We start from the raw sequence: 23,617 nt of genomic DNA on the forward strand, positions 1-23,617 counted from the left end.
TAATGTTGTCTGTAACAGGGGTGTGCTCAATAAGCAGAAAAGTGGATGTCTTTGATGAGCAAATGATTTGACCAGCCCTAAGCTCAGCTGACACAAGTCGCTGGAAATGGCTCCACACTTGTTTGAAAGAGGAACAAAGCACTATGTTCCTCTGGTGAGAAATAATGTCATTGCCAGATTTAGAAGAAAAATAGAAAATTGCAATTTGTTCAGACTTTGCCAACAGCACACATCATTTCCTCACCTGCTCCTTTCCACGAATTTTAGTCAGCATCTTTACCGCTGGTTGGGAGCACTGGAGGAAGGATGGTGAGCCCTACAGGTCCTCTGAGGTTGCCATTCTTGGTTTCACTTGTGCTGTTATCACCAACAGCTTCTCGTGCAGCAAGAACCTCCATAGCTTTCCTGTGATATCTATCACCATCGCCTGAATGATTTACGCAGCCTCTGTGGATTCAGAAACAGCGGAAGTAAATCATTGCCTCAAACTCTGAGCAGCTCTGCTGCCTTGTCCCCTACCTGCATGTGAAGCTTGCACTGGAATTAGACAGCAGTCGGTATTGCTCCTTTCTGCTTGTGTGCTTCCTTACCCAAGCACCTACATTTCAAACAACATCCACTCCACTGCTGAGCCTGGAGTGCTTCATGCTTGTTCTTGCATGTGTGTTTGATAAGTCACGGCATGACTATTTTTTTTGTGTGTGGTGATTATCCACCATGGTCTAATCCCGCAACATAAATGACAGACAGAGAGTCCCTAAAACGCAGCAGCTCCTCGGGGTCTAGCATCCTGTGAAAGCCCTGCTCCTCACAGGCTGTTCCTGTCTCCAGCAGCGCAAGCACAGGAGGAGGCCGGTCGCAGCTTGATTCCAGTCCCCAGCTGTCTGCAAAAACCGCTCTTTGCTCGGGGCCTCACACACAGTACAGGCCAATCCTTAACGGAGGGCTTCCCGGCGGCGAGGAACGGCTCGGCTGAAAGCCTGTGCAACCCCTCATATGCATGAGCCTCTTTGATGCTCTCTTGCCTTGTTATTTCAAATGCTTTGCATGTGTAACTTGTGTAACAGGTCTAGAAAAAGAAAATGAGCAAAAGGAAGCCAGGACTAAACTATGCTTTTAATTATACCTGTGGTTGGGATGGAAAGTAAAGTATTAAGCAAACCCAGGCTATGTGTGCCCTTCTGGCTCTTCTCCTTTCCCTCTGCCACTCTCCTGTCCCCTATGGACTCTCCTCAAGATACACTAGCTTGTTCTTTAATAGTCTCCATTTTCCTTTTAGCACCTCTCCAGAGTGCAGCCTCGCTCTGTGCCCCCCTGCTTTGCTATCCTTCGCTGACCCCTCTCTCCCCATTGCCAAAGGAGACATTAAAGTGTCGCCGCAGAGACCCGGGAGTTTGTGGCAGTGTGAGGAGACAGATCAGAAATGCCACGGTAGCTTCACAGCTGAAAGTGGAGAGGGTGGGGAGGGGTGAATTGTCTTAGGAACATGAACAGCAGCATCCCTGCCAATGAGCTAGCATTCAATTCCTCTGTCAGTTTCCATCTGAAGATCAAAATGCTGGAGGTCTGAATATAAGAACTGCACTGCAGCATCAAAAATGTTGTCGGGGAGATACGACAGCTGCTTGGGAGAGAGTCAGTGCAGTATTTCTAGAGAAACCTCCGCGTTATAGGTTGAAGTCAGTTCCCTGTCCTGGCATACCTGTTCTCCTCCTGCTCCTGTGCTCAGGTTGGTTAGGTGTGCACCTAGGCAGCAATCAAGAGGCAGTGAGGAAAAGCATCTCCATTTGCATCTTTGCTAGCCCTGAAGGTGTGAGCACTCCCGTTCAGTCCCACCATAAAGCCAAAGAGGGTTACCTTTGCCCTGAGTGCTTCTGGCCACCCCTCAGTGGCTGGCTGCTGGAGTTTGTACAGCTAACCACCCAGCCCGCCTAATGGAGGCAACACAACTTCTTGGAGGAAAGCGGGCTCTCTGCTGGTGGTCTGGTCTCAGAAGGCATCTGTCCGTGCTCAGCGGATGCTGGAATGGAAAACAGTGCATTAATTGATTGGATGGGCCACAAATTAAGGCAAAAGCTCAGATATGGAGACAGGCCTAACTAACACCATGGCTGCTCTCTAAGCAATGAAAAGGATGGTTTCAGGCTACAGCCGCCTGCTAACGTGAGCAGGGAGTAAGTCATTAATAGCACTGGCTTTTATGCTTTTAGACCGAAAGCTTCAAAGTTAATAACCTGTTGAGACGAATGAGACAGTTCACGCACTTCAGAGCTCTTTCCCAGGCTGCCTGCAAACTCAGCGTGACAAAGATTTACATTTGGTTCCTGCTTTTAATGATTTTGCATAATAATGGCTTTTCATACCCATCATGGCTAAAAATGTGTGTTATACATAGAAACAAAACTCTAGATTCTGGAGCACATTTCTTGCATGAGAGCTGGATGTCACAGCAAATTCCATGAGCACAGAAGCACAATCCTGGGTTATGCTTATCCATATCTCAGATAGGCACAGAGCGAGTGTTTTGTGTACTGATCTACAAAAGCTTGCCATAGAGGATTTATCTCCTCTTTAGCAACAATGCACTCCACTTTGCCTCTGCAGAGCTAGTTTTTGGGAAACACTACAGCCCAGGTCCCCAGAGCAGACCGCTCCAATGCTATCCTCCCTCCAAGAGTGTGAGATGATGTTGTAGCCCAGAGTGCTGATACATCACGATAAATTGTGAAGAAGAGGTCCTGGCACACTCTGCAGCTGGTGGATGCTCTGCTTAGCAGAGGAGGGCAGCGCCTGGCTCAGCGGCTTACCCGTGGTGGTGGCACAGCGTTGCAGACTCCCCCTGCCCGGGACTGCACTGCGAGGCACAGCTGGATGGGCACAGCTGGATGGCAGCCACAGCTGCTGTGGGAGACAGAGAGGGAGACAGTGGGACTGCGACGCACTAATGTGAGAAAGACAACCTTAGCTGTGAGAGAACATGAGGGGGATGGGAGTCTTAACACTAGAGATTTGACAGGTCTCAGAGGTCTTGTGGAGGTCTTGCTCCCCCTTGCTTCAGTGAGTTTTGCCCATCAGTGTTGCTCAGAATATTTTGAATGGAAAATACTTTGGCAGAATTGCTGAGTTTCCTGTGTCCTCACTGTTTCTCCACCTTCCCCCCAGTGGTCTGTGGGTCTCTACATCAGATCTTTTCACTCCCAACCTGCTGTAGTACTTGGAAATCATGGTTCCTGGATGTCCCGCAGCAGCCTTTGCTCCCTGTTATAAAGTGGTTTCAGCTCACATACTTTTTCCTTTACTTTGATGCTTATCAGGTTTGGACTTCTCTTTACCTGCTGCAAAGCTCTTCACGTGACCTCCAGTCACATCAACATCCAGCCACTAAAGACAGCATCAGACTAACACCCCCAGGGACCAGGCTCGCCCCACACACAAATGAACCACAAGAGAGATCATATCCTTGGCCATCGTGGTCCCAGGCACTGCCACTGTAATGCCCAGCAGAGGCGCAGGAGCCTCCTTGGACCACCGCCCCATGCTGGCAGCCATCTCTGGGGGCCACCCGCAGTGTCGTTCCCCCACCCCAGACATTGCAGAGGCCCCACACCAGACTGAAATTTATCAACTGAAGTGTAGCTGCAGCAGACAACAAGAGATAGTCCCAAGGCATCAGAGTGACAGAAACCTCCTGCTGGGAGCTTGACTGCATTTCAAATAGGACGTGAATGCTAAACATACAAATTGGACCCTCTGGGAGATTTTGGCTTTCCAAGTACTGGAGATTTGAAAATTGTTGGCTACTTTTGAGCAAGAAGAGGAGGGCTCAGGGCACTCTAGCAAAGAAGGCCACTGGAAGGTGCAGGAGAGGAGATCCTGCAATCCTGACTCAGTCCCTACCCCAGGTGTCTCTCAGGCCCCTTGCTCTTTCCTGTTTAGGTTTTGTTTGTTTTGTTCTGGACATGGCACCAGTTCCTGGGCACTTACCACACTCCACAACCCAGTCTGGACCTAAGGTGGAGAAATGCCCCAGCTCTACTACTGCCATACCCCTGGCATGACTTTCCCTTCCATCCCCCCATGCCTGGCTCCCTGAGCTGGCCACTCTCAGGCCACGTAGCAGCAGTCCTGAGAAAGTAAATGCAGGCACAGCCACTGACCCAGACGTTTAATTTCCCAGGGGGAATGCCATCGGTACAGCAAGGGCTTGTGTCCCTGCCCTGTGTGTAATCACCAGTCATGTGTTAAGCTTCAACTAACGCACCAAGGGTTACCAAAATGAATTTTAGCTCAGAAGAGTGGGGCAGCATCCCCCAGTTCCCAGGACAGCAAATTCATTTCCCGGGATAGCAGGTTGTCCACTGACCCTGCACAGATCATTGCTTCTGTCCTAGTGTTAAGGACTTGTGTAAGCATATCTCACTGGGTTTCCCTGGGCTTGGATGATTGGTCCGGAGTGGCATGACTCACCATCATGTCATCCAGTGTGATTATTACCTGCTTACCATCAGAGTGGTCCCCAGCAGGATGGACCAACATCTCCCTGGCTGTGGGTTCTTTTCCCATTGACCTGCACTTAATGCCCCTCTCCCCTCATTTAAATGCCTGCTGTCCTCAGGAACATGCAGACATGACATGCCATCACCGGCACACAGACTTTTCTCCTGCTGCTTTACTCACTGCTCCTGACATATTGCTGGTCTGTATTTTACAGGCATGTGTACCCACACCAGACCAGCATTGGGGAGAAAGGCTCAGTTGCTGGAGCAGACAGACTAGACCACCAGCCCCAGATTGTTTAAAGCAGGGAAACTATGCTGGTGCTGCTGTACTTTAAGTAAAGGGAAGAAAAGATGCTTTATCTGCCTTCCTGCAGCTCCCATTTTCTTGTTCAAGGGGTTGTGGTTTCCCTGGGGGAAGCTGGACCACCCAAGGATGTAGCCACACTCTGGAGCGCAGAGGAGCATGAACATCTCCTGGCAAATACAGAAGGGTGGGAGGGAGGGACAGCAACAAGAGGGGAGAGACAGTAAATGCTCAAAGTCATAGGCTGCAGAGAGCAAGCAAGCTCAATGAATGTCCTATGATGCTGATGAAATCTTGCATCTATGGGGAGAAGAGAAGCAGTGGTGAACTGTACCTGTAGTCATTTCTTCATGCCCACATCATTGAAATTTATGCATCTAGTCACACTAACAATTTTTAAAGACAAATTCACATGCTCTTTTCACTCATCTTACAAAAAAGCTCTCTGTACATCCACTAGGCCCTTGCAAATGCCCTCTGACATGCCAGTGGTGGAGTGCATGAAGTGCTTTATGGCATGGCATAGAGATCCTGCTGGGATTCACAGTGATCTCAGCCTCTAACCCCAGGTTCCTTCACTTAAACCTCTGCATGTTTGCACACGTCTCTTAATAGTTTTACATATGCGTTCTCTGTAGACAAGAGGAGTTTTGTTTTGGGTGGTTTTTTTCACTTTTTCATTTTTGGCAAATGCATTTCTCCTTCATTCAGCTGACTCTTTTTCATCAGCACCTCTGAAAGAGTGAAGACCTGAGGGTATACGCTGCAGGGGAGAGTGGCGAGCGCTGCTAAGACTATGGGCTGAGGGTGTGGGCAAGCTGTGGAAGGCAACATTTGAAATCAAGAGATGTTTTATTGCTTGCAAAGCAAAATGCATAATGGGGCAACACCACAAGCACTGAGGATTTCCTCACAGTTTGCCAAAGCGCCCTTTCTGGTTTTGCTCTCCCAGCAAAGTGAAAAAGCTACATGAGTGCTCAGCGTCCCATACTGGGTGCCTTCCTCACTCCAAGTATCCTGCCCTCCTTGGCCCCAACTCTCAGCAGCTCTGTGCCCAGGGCAGCTGGCATGCAGGAATCTGGTAGGGAACAGCCCTGGGTCTAGTGGCGAGGGACTGCTGTCTTGCTTTTGAGCAGCCAGAAGACAATCAACACTGTTTATTTTGCTTTCCTTATCAGTGTTCTCCCTAATCCACTCTAGTTGTCCCACATCAATCTTAAAACATGAGAATTGCCCCATGTATAACATTATTTTTTATCAGCATTTTGGGGTCTCAAAACACAGCAGTGACACAAAATATCTGTGACATCTGTCACAAGAGAGAAGGAAGAAATTTTTCTTTTTTCAAATCCACCCCTAACAACACATTTCAGAAAGTCGTTTCAGATTGGGAGACCCTCCCTGAGCAGGTTTTTCCACCAAGGGAAGAAGGTTTTTCTACCAAAGTTGATAAAGAAGGGGGTTTTTTTGGAGCACAGGGCCACCAGTGGCTTCTGATGACGTTTTTGTCTGCACTTTCGTCTCGTGCCCAAACACTTGTGCTTTACTGTGGCGGGGATAAAATTCCACCAGCTAAGATTGTGTATATCTTTATGTGCCCACAGAGGCTGGTTGACTACTTGTGAGCTCCTCTATGTATTCAGGATTTCCACCAAATACAGACTCTGGAAGGGGGTTGTGCTTGTGGAAATCCTTGTCTTTTCTGTAGATACCCCTTCCTCATTGCTGTATGGGCCTATCTTGACAAATGATAAATATAAGCTATTGCAAAATGACACTGTTTTGCAGGTTTAACAGGTTACATTTTCATACATGGATGCCTTCCTAGCTCCTTCTAGCTAATGCTTCCTTACAGATTTCCCTAGGGAAAATTACTTCGTCCTTACTGATACAGATGACAACAGGAGGACCTTCTAACATTTGATCGTACTTCTAAAAGTAAAGCCACTACACCACAGAGCATTCACTTTTACTGTGGTATCCCAATGAAAGGTATAAAAAAGAAAGTTGAAACTTCTCTTTGCAGTGTCCTATGCTGCTTCTCTGATCACATCTAATGATACTATATAATAGAAGTAGCTTCAGAAATAGAGTGTTCAGTGGCAGAAAGAGAACTGGTTTTTTTAGCTGAACTGATTTTCAGAAGATTTGTACATAGTTTTCAATAGAAAAGGTACATTTCATAAACAGAAAGGAGGCTCAGTGCTGTTACTTGTAATATGTAGTTTATCCAAAGCAGCATTTGGAAACTGAAGAACAGTGAGAGAGGATGTTTAGACAGTGTAGTAACTCTGAGTTCATTTTGTAACTTAATTAAAGGGTTGTGTGATGCCATTTGCGAGTCTTCTCCGGTAGGCTATTACTGCATGCTGCCTTATGCAGCTTTTCTAACCTTACAGCCACCACCCTGTTTTATCATTTACATGTGTTCGGCTTGGAAAATAAACAACCAGAAAAAGTGAATGGTCTAAAAGAGAGAGAATTGTCTCTGTGTGGAGACAGTGGTATAGTTGTGTATCCCTTGCGCTCGGTGCAGCTTGCATTGCTTTCTCTTAAACGTTTGGATTAATTTCCTGCTCAGAGTAGACCGATCCCTCACTGAAGTAAAACCCATGTCAGCTTTAGCAGGAATGTTTTCAGAGTCTCCACCTGGGAAGACTATGTCTCTGAGTGGGAAAATAAACACATTGGCCTTCAGTTGGTTCACTGACTATTTTCTCTGCTGACAACACTAATTGTTCTGTCAGTCAGGATGATGATGGTTTTCAGCACCGGGTCCTGAAAGAAGGAGAGGATAATGTTGCCTTTTGTTAGTATCTGGGCTGAGAAAACGTGGTAGTACCTAATTTTGCCTGTGTTCATAAAGTTAACTTAGAAATCAGGGGAGGCTGGGTAGCACCTCCCAAATGGTCATGAGCTGATACACGTAAAGACAGCTTTCACTGTGTCTTTCTTTATGTTGCAGATTTAACAGATTAGAAGGAATATTTCATACACGCTCACAAGTTTTTGAACTGCACTGTTCTGTCAATTATGTCATTACACTGGGAATTGACTGCATTTCACATAGGTATAACAGAGTAAATCTAGGCCTGTAATTCACATCGCAACACTGACATGAAGGAAAGTTATTTTGAAAATCATAAGATTTTTTTTTCTCCTAAATGAAGACCTTTTTTATAAAGGAGGACTTTTGCAGAACTCTAGTAGTACCAATAGGAAAATACCAGTGAGATATACTATAGAATATTGGTTCAAATCAGCACTGATTGCTAGTATAAAGCAGGTAAAAACCTGTAACCAGCAGTTGAAATTACTTTGCCAAGCTTCTGGACCACCTAGATCCACAACTGTACTGACAGTGCTTTTCTGAAAGTTCAGTGATTTTTTTTTAAAGTGATCAGAGTACCAATGCTGTATTACAGGAGCCCCCTCTGATTATGTATAAGACAGTGAATGTATCCCTTTCACACAAAAAAAAAGGAAATAAAAATGTGTCCAGAGTACTTCTTATACAGTAATTTCTTATACAGTAATTTCTTATACATTATGTCTACAACACAGGAAAATGAAATATTCTCTCAGAGATTACACTAATACCTCCAAACATGGTGCCGCCATCGTCTTTTTCACAAACAACTCATTTCCTACCCAGTTAATGGAACATACCCAGAAACAACTGTTTATCCTTTAATAATGAGTGTTACAACCCAGAGAAGTTTGGGGGAACTACAGCAGTACACACTTTCCCTGTAGATGGCAATACACTGTGTATTTATGAATGTATATGTGTTTATACAAACAGATATAAACCCTCCATCTGACAAAATACTATACAAGAAACCACAATGTCAATGTGCCTATATGTTTTGTGTAAAGATGGTTACACTGGTGTCATGTATATGAAGTATAGTGTTCAAGGCACTGGCATACCCTCACAGTATTGGCAGCTGTCTAGTGAACTACCTCTGCTCCTGCATCCATTAAGCCAGCTGCAGAAATTGTGCATTGCTTCCTCTTGTGTTGCACCATGTAAACAGTTCATTATGGCTTTCAGACACAAAAAACTAGGGGTTTACTGTGAGGGCAAATAAAGAATGGTGGAAGGCAGCACTGAGCTGCTGCCTGCTCTTGGGGAGGTCTACTTACCTCTCTGTGCCCTGGTGTCCTGTCTTACTCACCATCTGTCTTCTCTGTTTAAATTGCAGAGATTGTCTCTTACTCCACATCCTCAAGTGCCGACAACAATCGAAACCTCTAGACAAGATCAAGGCCACTAGCACATGAAGTATAGTAAGTAGCAATGATGACGTGGTACATGTATGAAACAACTGCCTTGTTCTGAAATAGCCACCATGTGAGTCATCATACACAGATCATCTGACAGTCAATCCCATCTACCTTTTACATTGCATCACACCACCAGTGCTACCATATATTCCATAGTTCTCATTGTTTTCAGACCAAAAAGCTACATAACAAATATTTAAGCATTAATATTACAGATATTCAACACTCTAAAATATTCACTAGAAAAAAAATGCACTGATGAAACTCTGTACAGCTCCATGTGTTTGATTAGTCTAGGCCTGAATTCTCATCTCCAAAACCAGAATTTTCTGTAGGAAAATACTCAGGGCGTTAAAGTCTCATATCTTACTCTACTCTGTGTCTGAGAATAAGTGCTCTGTCGTGTTGGATATACATAGCGCCTATCTATCGCCCCTCCACATGCACACAGAAATAAGTGGGTGTGGGAACAATTTTTATTTTGTGGGCTATATATTGCTGCTTCAAATTACTGGATGATTATGTAATTTATTATTGTTGTGTGTGGGTTTTGTTCTGCTGCGGGGTGGTTCTTCTTGTTAGGATTTTTCTTTTAAATACTGATTATAGTGCCAAGGGATGTGAATGGGCATCCTTGAAATCAAAAGGAATAATTAATACACAATATCATGAAGACATATCTTCAGTCCTACATATAATAAGTGTTATGCTCTTCTTTGTTTCATTCTTGTTCTATAGCTGTTAAGGGTGGTTTCAAACATGGCTAGCAGGGACATCAGTCAACTAATAACTGGTTCAGCTTTTCTTCCTTTGTTAATTAATGTTGGCTGCAACCGGAGTTAACACATTGAACGAAGTCAGAGCTGAAGTACATGTTTTGGGACTCTGCAAAGCAGGGAGCTCGGGCTGAGAACTGGGACCTAGACTTTTGCAGTATCATACCCTTAACAAGGAGATCAAAATCTAAAGATTTTGACGGCATCAAATCTGTGGTGGAGATTTAGTAATGTTTTTCTCAACTCCATATCCAACAGGGAATAAAATAGTGATGGAAGAGTTTATCAAGCTGCACAGCTACTGGAGAAAGCTTTTGTCTTGTTTTCTTCTTCATTGCGTCTTTTTCCCCGTTTCATCTTCTAATCTGTTCCTCTCCTGATTCTTTCCCTTTTCCACAGCATGTCAGGGTTTCTCGTTTGCTATTGTCACTTGTTATTGCTGCCACACTTCACCAGACCTCAGACTGAGGTACTATCAATCATTTATGTTATTCAGATTTTGCTTTTTTGTGTGAAGGAAAACGTGGAACTTCTCACAACAAAGTAACAGTTTGTGTCTTCTTATTACTTAATGAAATAAAAGACTGCTGCTGGAAATTCTGAATGAGCTCTAGAAAATCTGGTTTTAATACAGTAATTCTAACTTTTTGGCATAATAGTACTGCAAGATCACTTATGAGAGGGAGAAATAATAGCAATGCTTAACAGAGTAAACATTTTATTAGCCCTTTATTGTAGAGTTATCTTATTTCTTCACTATTAGCTAAGCTCCAAGCTTATATTTCTTCTGAAAACCAAGCCCAACTCTAACACAGACTTTCTGCACTGCCCTTTTATGTTCAAGAGACCACAAAAAATTTTGCAAGATGTAAAAGTAAGTAAGTAAAACAAAGCAAATAAGTAAACCAACTCGCTCTTTTACCCTCTCATGCTGGTATCAGAAAAAACATGTCATGATAACGGGATGGGATGGGATGGGATGGGGCATGCTTTAGGGAGTTACATATTAACGTTTTATTATCAGGATAACAGCAGACTGTCTCACTGTTGTGTATTGGCAGTAACTTGCTCTATCACAAATGGCTACTTCGTTTTCGCACTGAATTAATCCCGTTGACAGACATGACATACTTTTGCTGCTGGGTTATTGTTGGTCGTCGCTGATAGACTGATTTATGATTGAGAAGGATTGTAAGAGTGATGCATTTTTGTTCTAAGTCTGGTTGAGAACTGCCTAAAGCAAGTGAAGGCCCATCTTCCTGATAGATGCACATATATATCTGTCTTGGAGCTCACACCCCTGTAATACCTAGGCCTGAGATTTGGAAAGTTATTGGAGTAGTTAGTGGGAATCAACACCACACTTTGGTGCTTTTTCTAAAGTTTTGGATTGTGTCTCTGATATTCGTCCACAGACCTGCTGGGTCTCTCCCAGGCCTGTAACCTGGCTGTAGCTCTGACTGGGCTTTTCTGCAAGTTTTCACTCCCTGGTTATGTCTATCCAGGTTTTATATCGAGTTTTTCTCATTCATCCGCACAGGCATAGCTGTCGTTTTGGTTTGTGGTGTTTCACATTTTGAAAGCTGCAATGTCTTTTTCTGTGGTGGTGACAAATGCAGCTTTTGTCTCTACCTATTCCTTCAGAGGGGCTCTGCAAAGATCCTCCTCACTTTGACCCTCTCCTTTTCCCTCTTTACATCTCTTTGTTGGCTCCTGTTTCTCTAAAGCACCAGACATCACCAGCCTGGTCTTCATGTCTCATTGCTGTCATAGAGTCTCCACACCCTGCTATTCTTCCTCTCTTTTTCTTGGGGTTTGAGATGATCCACCGCTGCATATCACCACTGGGGATGGGAGCTGTCAGCAGTGAAGGACTTATCACTCGCTGCACAGGGGAGGCCCGGGAGAGCTTACTAGCCTTTAAATAGTAAAAGTACTGAGTACTTTTAGTAAAAGTAAAAATAGTAAAAGTACTGAGTACTCAGTACAAGTACTGAGTCATCTCCAGCCCAAGTACTCCACAATGGACCCTGTCTGTAGAGCAGTCCATGATGTGCCCAGTGCAGGGCTGGGACAATTACTTGTTGGGAGAGATGTGAGCCCTAATGAAGAAGACCCATGGCCATGGGAGGGTTCCTGTAGGGACTGTTGGCTGGTATCCACAGCAGCACCTCAGAGGAGTCCCCTGGTTTCTTTCTGACAGCACATTGCGCTAAGCGGTTGGCCAGCTTGCTGCCACCCTGCTTTTGTTCAGGGGGGCAATGCCACAGTGGTCCTACAAGTGGCACCATGCCGGGGGGACTTTGGTTTCTTTCTGCAGCCGAGCTTCCTCTTCCCAATATCCATCACTGCCTACAGCTCGCTTGCTCTCCAAGTGCTCCCATCTCCCGGGCTAGCGTTTTACTTTCTGTTCCAGCCAGGCAGCAGTGCGCTTACATTAAAAAACAAAACAAAACAAAAAGCACCCCAAAAAAGCATGCCAACCCCAACAGGAGGTTTCAGGAGCGTCTGCCAGGGTGTGGGTGGGGAAGGTTCCCTGGGCAGCTCCTGTGGCCGGGCTCACCCCCGGTCCCCAGCCCCCGGACTCTGTGCCGTGCTGCAGCGGGGCCGCGCCGATCCCCCACGGGCGCGGAGCGGCGCGGTGTCCCCGTGGGCTCCCTCTGGGGCCGGGCGAGCTGCCTGCCCCCGTGCCCACCCCGTGCCAGGCCATCCCTAACCCTCCGCCCGAGGCGTGGGGCGGCAAGCACAGGGAGAGGTGCTTTTTTGTTTGTTTTGGGGTTCCCACACACACCTTTTTTTCCCCATGGGGGGCCTTAAAAATAGCTCCGCGGTCGCCATCGAGCACAGGGCGAGGACGTGGCAGGCTTACGGCAAAGCAGAGGTGCTGTACATTTGCCATTTCTATTAAAACGTTAGTAAAGTTAACGCAGCCTCGATGGCCTCTGAAATACTAAATAAGAGACCAGTTTCAACCCCTTTCCTCACTGGAGGGGATACACTAGTATGTTTCTTATTTTTATTTTCCTTATAGCCTGTTAAATTGACTAATAAAGTCAACACAGAGTTCTCTGTGTGGCTTCAAAAAACTCAGTAATTTTGTTAGAAAACGTTGAAATCCAACCCCAAAGTATTCAGCCCAAATATTTAGTTAAAGTAACCCTGTGGGTTAATAAACTAAACAAAGGCAAACCATGCAAAACTGCAGCAATGAAAACCAGGCTTAAATAAACGAAGGAAAGTTTATAAGAACCCTTTAGCTGGAAAAAAAACAGCGAAGGAAAACTGCATGAAAGTTTAATATGAAGCATGTGATATGCAGGGGCTCGTTTTACAGGTACGCGGCTTTGCCTCGGACGGTCGTTGTCCCCAGCGAAATTTCGAAAATTATTTTTCTGCTAAGCTGCATTTCCTTCGAAACCTCATGGCAGCGGTTTCCGCTGAAGAAACCCTCGGCAGCTTTTGGCAGGTTAAGAGGAGCGCTTCTCTTCCGTGCTGCAGCTCTCTCTCACTGCCCGCGCTTCGCCACGTTGCTGATTTCTGTGTCTGACTTGTTTAGTTATTTCAGCTCCAGTAATGTGGTTGCAAAATATTTACCTTTCACACAAGAATCTGGATTATTTTGATTAGAGACCGATGCGCTCTTCAAAATGTTTGCTTATGTCCAAGAGTTTTTCGAAGAGGGGCATGACAAAAGATGTCTCTTTTCAACCATCGCTTTTAAACTAGTTCCTAATAGCTAAAACCGGTTTGCTATAGGGATCGAGTAAGCCTTTCTAAAAAAAGATAGGGAGATTTAAAACAAGCTGTTTAAAATATCTATGCTAAATAATCTCAAACTGCCTTCAGCATGTTGGCAGTTTGGTAATAATTATAACCATTGCTGTTCTGCAGTTTAGATCATCACGAAAGAAACCTTCATGACAATTGTTTTTTGATCAAATAAAGGGCATGGGATTGGTGACATGTTTTTCTCTATGGAATAATGGGTTTCCAAAATTATTTTCTTTCGCATTATATCCCCAAAGAAGCAGCCGGGGAGGAGAGCGCTGGAAAAACAAGCCCAAAAATAACAAGAGATTGTTTAAACTTCTCTTAGTTGCTTTTCATTTTCAAGAAAAGCTGAATAAACAGCGTCGGCCCCGCCTGACAGCGCAGAAAGCAGGTTTGCAGTGAAAGAGGCATGCAGAGGGAAAAGAGGAGGGTTTTTTTCTTCCCTTTTCGAGTACTTAACTTTCCCCTTTTCAAAAAGGAGCTGCGTGCAGCCCAGGGAGCACTTTATTTACCGTGTACAGAAGAAACAAGTCAAATTTAAAATTAACCTCGAGTCGTGCTGGGAATAGATGGGACCAAATGTTGGGAGAATTCTTTTATTCCCCCCCTTCTGATATTTTTGTCTAATTCCGCTGCTTAACCATCACCCCTTGTACTGCCAAGGAAGGGAACGGTCCCTTTCGGGCAAGCCTCGATGAAATGATTTTCTTTAAAAAGAAAAAGAAGAGAAAGATGGACTAAGGAACTTGGGGCAACAAAGCTTTACAAGGAGAGAAGAAAGACTCGGGTAAAATACGACACATTTATCTATCAATTGCTAGACAAGACAAAGAAGGCTTAACAACAGTTTGAAAAGAGTGGCCTGTGAATGGTTACTATTCAATTTGTATTTTATTCCCCGCTGGTCATGGAATTGAGATCAGAAGAAAAAGTGAAAACACATGGCTGAGGTCAGTAGGATCAGAGAACCACCACATACAGCAAAGGGAAGGAAAAGCAATGGGAACTTGTGTGAAGAAATGGATTATATAAACAGAGCTTACCATCGCCTGCACCCCATTATCCTATAATTTACACTGCATGGGAGCATAGAAATATATTAAACTAGTGATAGGTTTCACCGTTGCTTTATGCCAATCAATTCCATTATATACTTTCAGACATGTTTAGAATTCTTGGACTAATGTGTTTATTTTAAATATCACAGGGAAATTATGACATCACCGGCAAATAATGCTGGGGAAGGTTGCCTTCCTTTTGAAGTACGCTGCAGTGAAACATGATTTTAATTACATAATCACTTTGAAACCGTAATTATATAATAAACGAGGGGGATTAAGCGGGAAGTATATAGTACATTAAAAATTGCTTAGGTCCTGGAAAAACAAACCGAACACACGATGAGAAATGCTCGGTCACGGGCACCGCTTGATAAATTCGGGCTATCGCATTTATTTGCGTTTCGTCCGGGGCGGCAAAATGATGTCCCCTCCGACAGCCGGCGACGTTTGCTCCCCGGCTCCGTAGGAAATAAACCCAGCGCTGGTTTCGCAAGTTTTCACCGCCAGCCCCGCCGCTGGCTTTGCCGAGCGGGACCACGGCCCCTCCGCGCCGCTCCGCGCCCGCGGTGCTGAGCGAGCCGTCACCTGGGAGGCGGCCGCCGCGGCCCCATCCATCTTCGGCCGCACAAAAGAGCCAGGCAGGGACAAATCTGTTTTTAAAAGGGGAATTAGTCGCCCTCCCCTCCGCCCGCCGGACTCTGCACACGCTGGCGGCGGGGCGGGGGGCTCCTCCGCCCCCCTCATCGCCCCGCCGGTCGGGAGCGCCGCTCGGGGCTCTCCGCCGAGCCCCCGCGGCTTGTGCACGGGGATTTAATTTTGCGTCCGCAGGCTGTTCACGGAGCCCCAATGCGCCGGCCGAGCCCCAGCCCCCCGGGCCTGGGGAGGGACCTGCACCCCTCCGGGCCCACGCGGGGCGACCGAGGCCCCAGCGCCGATCCGCCGCGGGCTGCAGTGCCCCGCTCCGGTCCGCTCCCCTCCGGAAAGACCGGGGAGAGGAAGTTTTGTTTCACTTTTCAGTTTGTTTTTTTTTTTAAATGGTTGCTTTGCTGGGGTAGGGGGATTGTTTCTTTGGGTGGGCTTTTGTTTTGGGTTTTTTTTTTTTTAAAGCCCTAGGCCGGAGCAGGGCACGGTCCTAGGGACCCTCCCTGTCGTATACTCCCCTTCGCCGGGCTGCCATCGCAGGCGGGTTGCCCCCTGCCTCCCGCAGGCACAGGAGCCAGCTCTGCCGGCCTCCCTCTGCCCGCCCGGACCGAGCCAGGCACCGGGAGGGCAAAGCCCTGGGGGCAGTGGATGGATCCCAGGACCAGCATGAAATTCAGACCCAGCTAACTCAGCGCAGGAGCCACTGCTTGCACAGACACGTCTGAGCCTCGTCAGGGGGTGGCGCTTCCCCCCTCGTTTCCAGTGGTTTATTGGGGGTCAGCTTGGATCCCTGGGCAGGCTCGGCCCTTGTCACACTGCCAGTGAGCTGCTCTTGACGCTTACCCGATGGGGACATGTCTGGTGTTTGGGGCTGCACTGTGTATTTCCTCCCCAGTAGGACACCTCGTTTTCTGGGAGGTGGAGGGGAAACACAGCAGCACAGGTGCCCTGCACCATAGGAAGGGCTTGGACCACCCCACACGGCTTTGTGCTGGACAGGAGAGCTGTAGGTCTGTCTTCTCCCCTTCTGAGACTTGGAGATTATCCCCATTTGGGTGTGCTGCTGGCAAATCCTCTGCTCAGAGGAGACCCCTGCAAGCACAGACAGGTCCTGCGAAGAGCTGGCTTGTGGAGGGGCACAGGCATTCGGCTTGGTGTAGCTTGACCCGGACCCTGCCTGCAGGGAACAAAGCGGACTGGCACCCAGGGGCCAGGGAGCTCCATGCTTCGGTCCAGAGAGGCTCAGGCCTCCCCAGTCCCAGCCCATCTAGCAGGCTTTTATTTTGTCCCTGAAGTCCAGGGTCACTCCGTCTGGGAGCTGCAATGCCAACACACTGCCACCTGGCTGGCCTGGAAAGCACAAGGCAGGAGACTGCTTGCTCACGTCACAGAAAGCCAAACCGTGTGTGGGAGCCTCATCAGGTGGCTCCAGACCTGGGCAGACCAGCTGGGTCCCCGCAGTTCCCCACAGACCAGCCCAAAACCCCCAGTTCATCTTCAGCGAGGCAGCTTACGTCCACATGCAGATGCTAACCGCATACCCAGAGAGAGTAATTTCCCCAGATGCTAGCTGTGTGGTCATGGATTCTCAGGAATATAATTTTTTCATATGAAAACATTTATTTTTCCTCCAGATGTCATGGTAATTAACACGGAAGGATGCGCCCTGTTAAATGTGTGAGGGGGATCATGGTGCCTCACAAGTCTACAGGAGTCCCTGGGGGACCAAGTACCAGATGGCAGTGATGAGGTTCTGACGAGTGCACGTGGTTGTATAAAACAGGCCTCATCAAAAGTCTTATAAGAAGCTATCACAAGATAACAGAGAAGCCGATCACAAAGAGAGGGAGAAAAGGGGTGGGTAGGTTTGTGGTGGAGGGAGATGGATCCAAAGTTGTCTAGTTGGTGTCCTGCACTGGCCAAAGGGCAAGTGCAACATGGGTGTTTTGGTCAGAAATTAATCTGCTCTCTGTGCTCATCATCATGTAACGCCAGCCGTGGTATTGCCAGAAGTCCTGGTCTCCTCATCTTATGGGGAGAACTAAAGAAGAACAGAGCAACGTATGGACCATCTGCCAGAAAGAGAATAGTCTTGAGTCTAGAGAGTCAGTCACTGGCACCTGTAAACCACAGGGAAGGGAAATAGGGAAACGTTCAGGAGTCCAAGAGCAACAAAGTGATAAGAGGGCTTGAAGCACCCACAAGAAGTCTGTTTTCCACTGCGCAGACATGGAACTCCTCACTTCAGGAGCCCTCGGAGCCCAGAAGTGTAAATAAGTTAAAAAACGAAGAGGTAAATTCGTGCTTAGTTCACGACAGGACAGACCAAGGGGTTTGTCCCGGCAGTAAATTCCTAAAGCGCCGGTTGTTGGAGGCTAGGAGATTGCAGGGCAGTATCATTCTCAGCTTGCTTTGCCCTCATGCTTTTCTCCCTCCCATTCTGGCACATTTTACTCTCTGTATAAAAGAGATTGCTTTGGAACATCTTGATAACAATGATAATATAACAATTCATACTTAAATAGCTTATTTAATCCAAGCACCTCAGAGTCCTGCTCAGAGATTGGTTAGGCTGCAAAATAGCCTTGGACATTGCAGTTTGTTTGCTTCATATTTAGTAAAAACTGTGTGTACACTTGGACCAACAGATGGAAAGACATGACAAAATTATTTAAATAGACTTCCCCTCAGTGGAAGTTCTTCCCTAAATACAGTATGTTGCAAAAATCTCACTGACAGTTTGAAAAGCAAAGGAAACTGAGATGAGAACTGCATTGGGAAACCATAAGGGTATGATATAATTAAATACAACTTACTGAGCTGGATATTCTTGGTTTGATTTAGTGTAGGTTTATATCAGGTTCATTTAAATTTAATAGGAAATGTTACAGTGAAATGTTACTTCGAGAATGCATGTCCTTCCCCAGTTTTTAATTTGACTTGAGAAAAAAAAAATGCTGTTACTTCAGCAAGCATCTAGCAAAAACTTGATAGAAACACCTGGGGTATCTGCCTTCTCTAAAGTCTCCTCTTACCTGCCAGGCTCACTCTTTTTTGTCTAGACTGAGTGTCAGCCAGATCGTGCCCAAGACTCTTTCTCTGACAGGTGTAAGATGTCCAGGTCTGAGAGAAGACATGTCTCCCACACACTGGTGGTAATGCAGGTCTGCCTTGCATTCACAATACAGAGGCAGTGGAGCAGAAGCTCAGCAAGGCCCAAAATGCCCATGATCATCCTCTGGCAACCAAGAGGAGGGTTCCAGTCACTGTTGGTACAAGGATGTTTTTCCCATAAACCTTGGCAGAGTCACAGAGAAGAGGACCTAGGCAGAAATCTCAGGTGTCCCTGCTTGTGAAACCAAAGAGTTGGGAAGCACAATGACCTCTTGCAATTGATGGAACTGCCTGAGCTCATTTATGGACTCTGGGACCTACTGACAGACTTACAAAGTCATGAATGAAGGAGGAGAGAGAGCAGTTCAAGCAATGACAGTGGAGCACTGGCATGTCACTGATTTTCTGGTGTGCAGTCTGGCTACGAAGAGATTGCAAGGTGCTGAGATAAAAGAAAGAGCAGAATAAGCAAATGCAATTACTATTCCTCCTACAGTTCATATTTGAGTTAACAAAATCTCCTGTTTCAAAGCTGTTGATTGATGTAAAACTAGACCAAAAAAGTGGAAGTTAAGGGAACTGGGAAACATTTTTTCCTTCTCAAAAGACAGCACATTTAAAAATAACCTCTTGACAGTCACAGATATCCATTAATTCATGAAAAACGGCTTGCCAGGTTTTACAAAGCATAGGGGAGCTGGTCTGTAACTTCAGCAGTGTGCCCAGAATGTCTGGAAATAAAACCTTCCAGAGGTTTGTTCCTCTTCATTACTGATCTGGTACCAGAGAGAAGTCCATCCATTCTGAAGCTCTTTGATATAAAAGAAAATAGGCAACTCCTGAGAGTGACAACTTGTCTAAAAGTAAATTATCCAGATGTAAGCTAGGGCTGGGAAACAGTTATATCACTGTTAGGCCTTATGTAGATATTTGTATTCTGACATACTTCTTTTAACCTTATAGTATGTAGGAAACGGTTTGAGAAAAACTGAAGAAGCCATTTTACTCTGGCATAAGGACATGCACATGGAAGGTTTTCTGGAGTTTTTGTTTCAGCAGTGTCTCTGGAAGCAGTGAGCATCCTTTGCAGATGAGCCTTAGGAACTGTTCATCTCTGTGTCGGGAGCAGGCAATTTTCTGCCTGGGATTTTGTAAATACAAAGATGGAGAAAGGAAACTGATTGTCCTTTGATGGAAGCCATACCTTTCTTGAAGTCCAGACAGATGCTTATTTCTTTCTTTGCGTTCAGACACGATTAAATGACAATGAAAGCAACCTTGAATATTTCACCATAGTAGAGAAACCTAATTTTCTCTGAGCTTAAGATATTTAAATAAGAATTGTTCCACTATTCATAAGACTGGAACAGGATGAAACTCTGCCCAAACATGGTCAAAGTAACTATCCACCAGAGAAATACATTTTGTGAGGCCTAGAGGTCTTTTAGGAGAGAGTTGTAAATTATATCCAGACATCAGTTCTTTTCCTTCAAAGTGTTCAGTGGATCTAGAGTTCTGTATGGCTCAAAGCCTAGATCTATGAAGTGTGATCATTTACAACAACATTGAACAAATTTAAAACAGCATGCATGCTAGGAAGTTTTAAATACATGGAAGCACAGGTTTGTTGCACAGAGAGCACGGAGCTCCTTGCTGAAATACTCCTCTTGCTCTGGTCACCACAATATCCTTAGGAAGACACGCACATAAGCCATTAGTTTTTATTACCTTCCACATGCTCTTACAGTTTTTGACCTTTTTCAGTCTGTGGTGCCAAAAAGAAATTTCCACTGGTTGTGCCGATAACTAAACCCTACATGTAGCCTTGCATCCTGCACAACTGCTTTTCTTAGTCACCTTTCACAGATGCTTTAAAACAGTCCAGAAACCTATAGGTCTGTGGATCACAAGCTGGTCAAAAAAATTAACTGGTTGGTTCAAGGCTGTTACCAAAATTCCCGATGAGAGCACCAAGCACACTTAACTGAGCAATAGAGGTCATGATAGACCATTCCTTTTAGATTCCTCTTTATAGGAGCATTTGTTTCCAGAGGAATAAACCTTCCATTTAAGGGAGGGCCTTCTGCCTTTGAAACCTTCTCAGAGTCATTGTCTGTTCTTACCTGAGGCACTGCATAAGCTGAAGACAAGTTTCCCACTATTTCCCAGCTGAGCTTCCTTCAGACTGTTCTACATCCTCCTCCCCGCAGCCGGCTGGCCTGGGGTCTCAACTGCAGTTAGCCCATTGCCAATGCCGTCTTTTGTGCATATTTAATTCTAATTATCTCTGTAATGGTTCTTTGATGTGACATGGTTAAAACCAGTCCAATGAAGACAGAAATCATGAATCTTTCTGTGTGTTAACAGCATCACTATTTTCCCCACATCGGCAGCCCCAAACCTGCTGACCTAGATACAGCTTGCAGAGAGCACTTGAGCAGAGACATGCCAGCCTCCCTGCTCACTTTGCTGTGACTTGCTCTTTTATTGCACACAGATAATACCTGTGGATGCATGGTGCTCAATCTGGCCTAAGTACATGTGGTGACTTTCTGAGGCTTCAGAAACTGGGCCCTTCAGTAGGATCTGGTCCAACTCACCTGGTCAGTGCTGGTTCTGAAAACATAATGAGGACCTCCTCAGGCTGCTGTCCTGAATCAGTATGATCACTAGTTCTGTCTTGGATTTAGAAGACCCCCCAGAAGGTCAGACGAGGTTATGTTGAAATATCACCTCCATGTCTCAGAGGGAGACAAGCCAACACGTTGCACTTGAAGCAGATCACGATGTTGGTATCTCACAGATAAATAGCACTTATTGCACCAATATCACACAGCAGGGCAAAATCATAATAGAGGACACAGAGTGAAAACAAATGTATTTAAACATAACCACATGTTCTGTGATTCCACAGGACTAAGTCTTCAAAGTAATAATATTATTTGTAAAACACCTCCCTTGGCAAATTATGCTGGGCCGTGCAAATACTGCAATAAAAATGTCATTTGGAATGTTATGTAAAATCACTCAAGTAAAACTCCAAATGAGAAGAGCAAATAAAGGAGCCTTGGATGGAGAAAATGTGGCTGGATACCAGTAAAAGACACAGGATCATGAGGGATCCACCTAGAAAACCTCTGGGGAAGGAAAAAGGTATGTAGCTGCCTAGAAGAGTGGTGGTGAAGGCAGAGGAGAAGCAGGGAAGTGGTGATGAGCGCTAGCAGTTTCAAGCAGGAAGACAGGCTGTTAAATAATATCCTATTGCTGTAAGAGAGGCAGTCTGTATCAAGAAATAAACAGAGAAAGCTGGCATCCTCAAGAGTAATAGCCCACAGGATCTGCGCCAAGCTGTTGCTCTGCCAGATCTGTGTTTGAGTCTGTCTCTCTTCCTCCCTCAAGTACCCTCTCATCTGAGCAGCTGGGACCACATATGGTGCAGGGGTCCTCCCATCCCATGTGCAGGGCAGAGCACAGATTTTGGCAAAACTGGTCAAGGCCACAGGTGACCCGCAGAGAACTTGCTGGTGAGCTGTAGGACCTACTGGTTGAACGGTGCTGAGTGTACCTTCCCTGCCAGCTGCTGATCCTATGGAAAAAGCCAGCTATATTAAATATGCTATTAATTACTATACTTACTGATAAGGCAAACAATTGGTTTAGTTCTTGTGGAGAGCTTGCAAGAACGTAAGTGCCATAGAGATGTTCATTTAGGGCAGCTCTGCCTATTGACACACACCTTCAGCGCTGGACTCCTGCCTAGTGCTGGACACTGATTTCAGCAGTGACTCTGGGTTGCTCAACATCACAATTGTGTTAAAAAATAGACACTTCCACCAAATCCAGTCAGATCTTTACTGCGGGAGACTGCAACCATGAGATCAGAGAAAGCACCTGGCTGTGCCTGCGAAGTTGTAAGGGAGACAGACCCCTTGCAGCAGCTCCGTCCCATTTTCCCCGCACCTTTAGAAGACAGTGTGGTGGCTAAGCAGCTTTCTCCTGACATGACCTGGCTGCCATGATTTTGTCTGGCAAGAAATAATTGTAAACTTTTTTATATTTCCTAGGAAGTCTTTTCTTCTTTGCTCAGACACCTGGCGATGTGGCATGTTAGTGACCTAGCAATAGTACTGATTCTGGAAACAGGGCACTTTCCCACTTGCTGACTCATCTTCCCTGCTCCTGCCATTGGCAATGTAAAAGGGCTTTACGATTCCTGCCCTATAAAATGATAAATCAATTGCCATTGGTCCTAAAATCGTGCATCCACCTCTTAAAAATTTGAAGGCTATTTGTGAGGCAACAAGGGAAACGAAAAACTTCTAGGTAGACATGCACTGATTTTTGTGCCATACAGATGTCGATATAAGTTATTATATATGCCTGCAGGTTTCTTAATGTTTCTTTTCATTCGCTGCCACTTGGAAGACATCCACAACAGCAACAGGTCAGCTGAGGTGTTCAGGCTAATGATGCCTAGATATAAAAAGAGATGGCTTTATGATTGAGCTTTCTCAGTGTAAACTGGCTTTTTTTTCCTGGAGTTTACTGCTGATTTAAAAGTATCAGGATTGTTGAAAGTTAGGAAATATATGTGGCAGGGCTCACTTGTAAAGCAGACTAACTCATTCCACTCATGTAAAGGAAAAGGAAGAGGGTAGTGGGAAAACTAGTGTGTGAAGAGTTGGACGAATGAATAGATTAGAAAAGCAAGGAGAGGAGCATATGAGTTATAAGCACTGGAAAAAAACTCTCCTTGAGAAGCTGCGATTGAGTCACGAAATCCTGAACACCCATATTCTTCCACACACAGCAGAATGGCTGTGAAGGCCTCGGAAAACCTGCATCTCAGTTCTTGCAATAGCACAGCCCATATGAAAGGATGACAGCCTGACCTTACGCTTGCTGCGTTAGGTTTGTGATCAAGATTCTGTGCTGAAGGTTTGAAGTGTCTGGTCCCATTAATTTTTCAAACCGGAAGGTGTCGGCTTAATTTCAAAGACAAAGGCAATTACGCTTTTGATAAAACATAAAGATTGTAGAGCCAAGCACTCAAAATCTAGGAAAGAAAGAAGCTTGTGCAACTTAATGCACCCCCCTCATGTGTTGGAATGATGAGGTGGTCCAATTGCATGTCTACATGCTGGGTTTTTACCCCACAGG

At 45.6% G+C, this 23,617-nt stretch overlaps 1 long non-coding RNA gene across 1 annotated transcript in view; it reads left to right on the forward strand.

Annotated features, from left to right (window-relative positions):
- LOC142075521 (uncharacterized) overlaps positions 1-23,617 on the forward strand; it is a 46,975-nt gene that overhangs the window by 13,999 nt on the left and 9,359 nt on the right. Inside the window, exon 2 of the long non-coding RNA XR_012670902.1 lies at positions 9,012-9,096. This is a non-coding gene — a long non-coding RNA (uncharacterized LOC142075521). The remainder of the gene's footprint in view (positions 1-9,011; positions 9,097-23,617) is intronic.

This window comes from Calonectris borealis, chromosome Z (assembly GCF_964195595.1).
Source record: "Calonectris borealis chromosome Z, bCalBor7.hap1.2, whole genome shotgun sequence".
Lineage (NCBI taxonomy): Eukaryota > Metazoa > Chordata > Aves > Procellariiformes > Procellariidae > Calonectris > Calonectris borealis.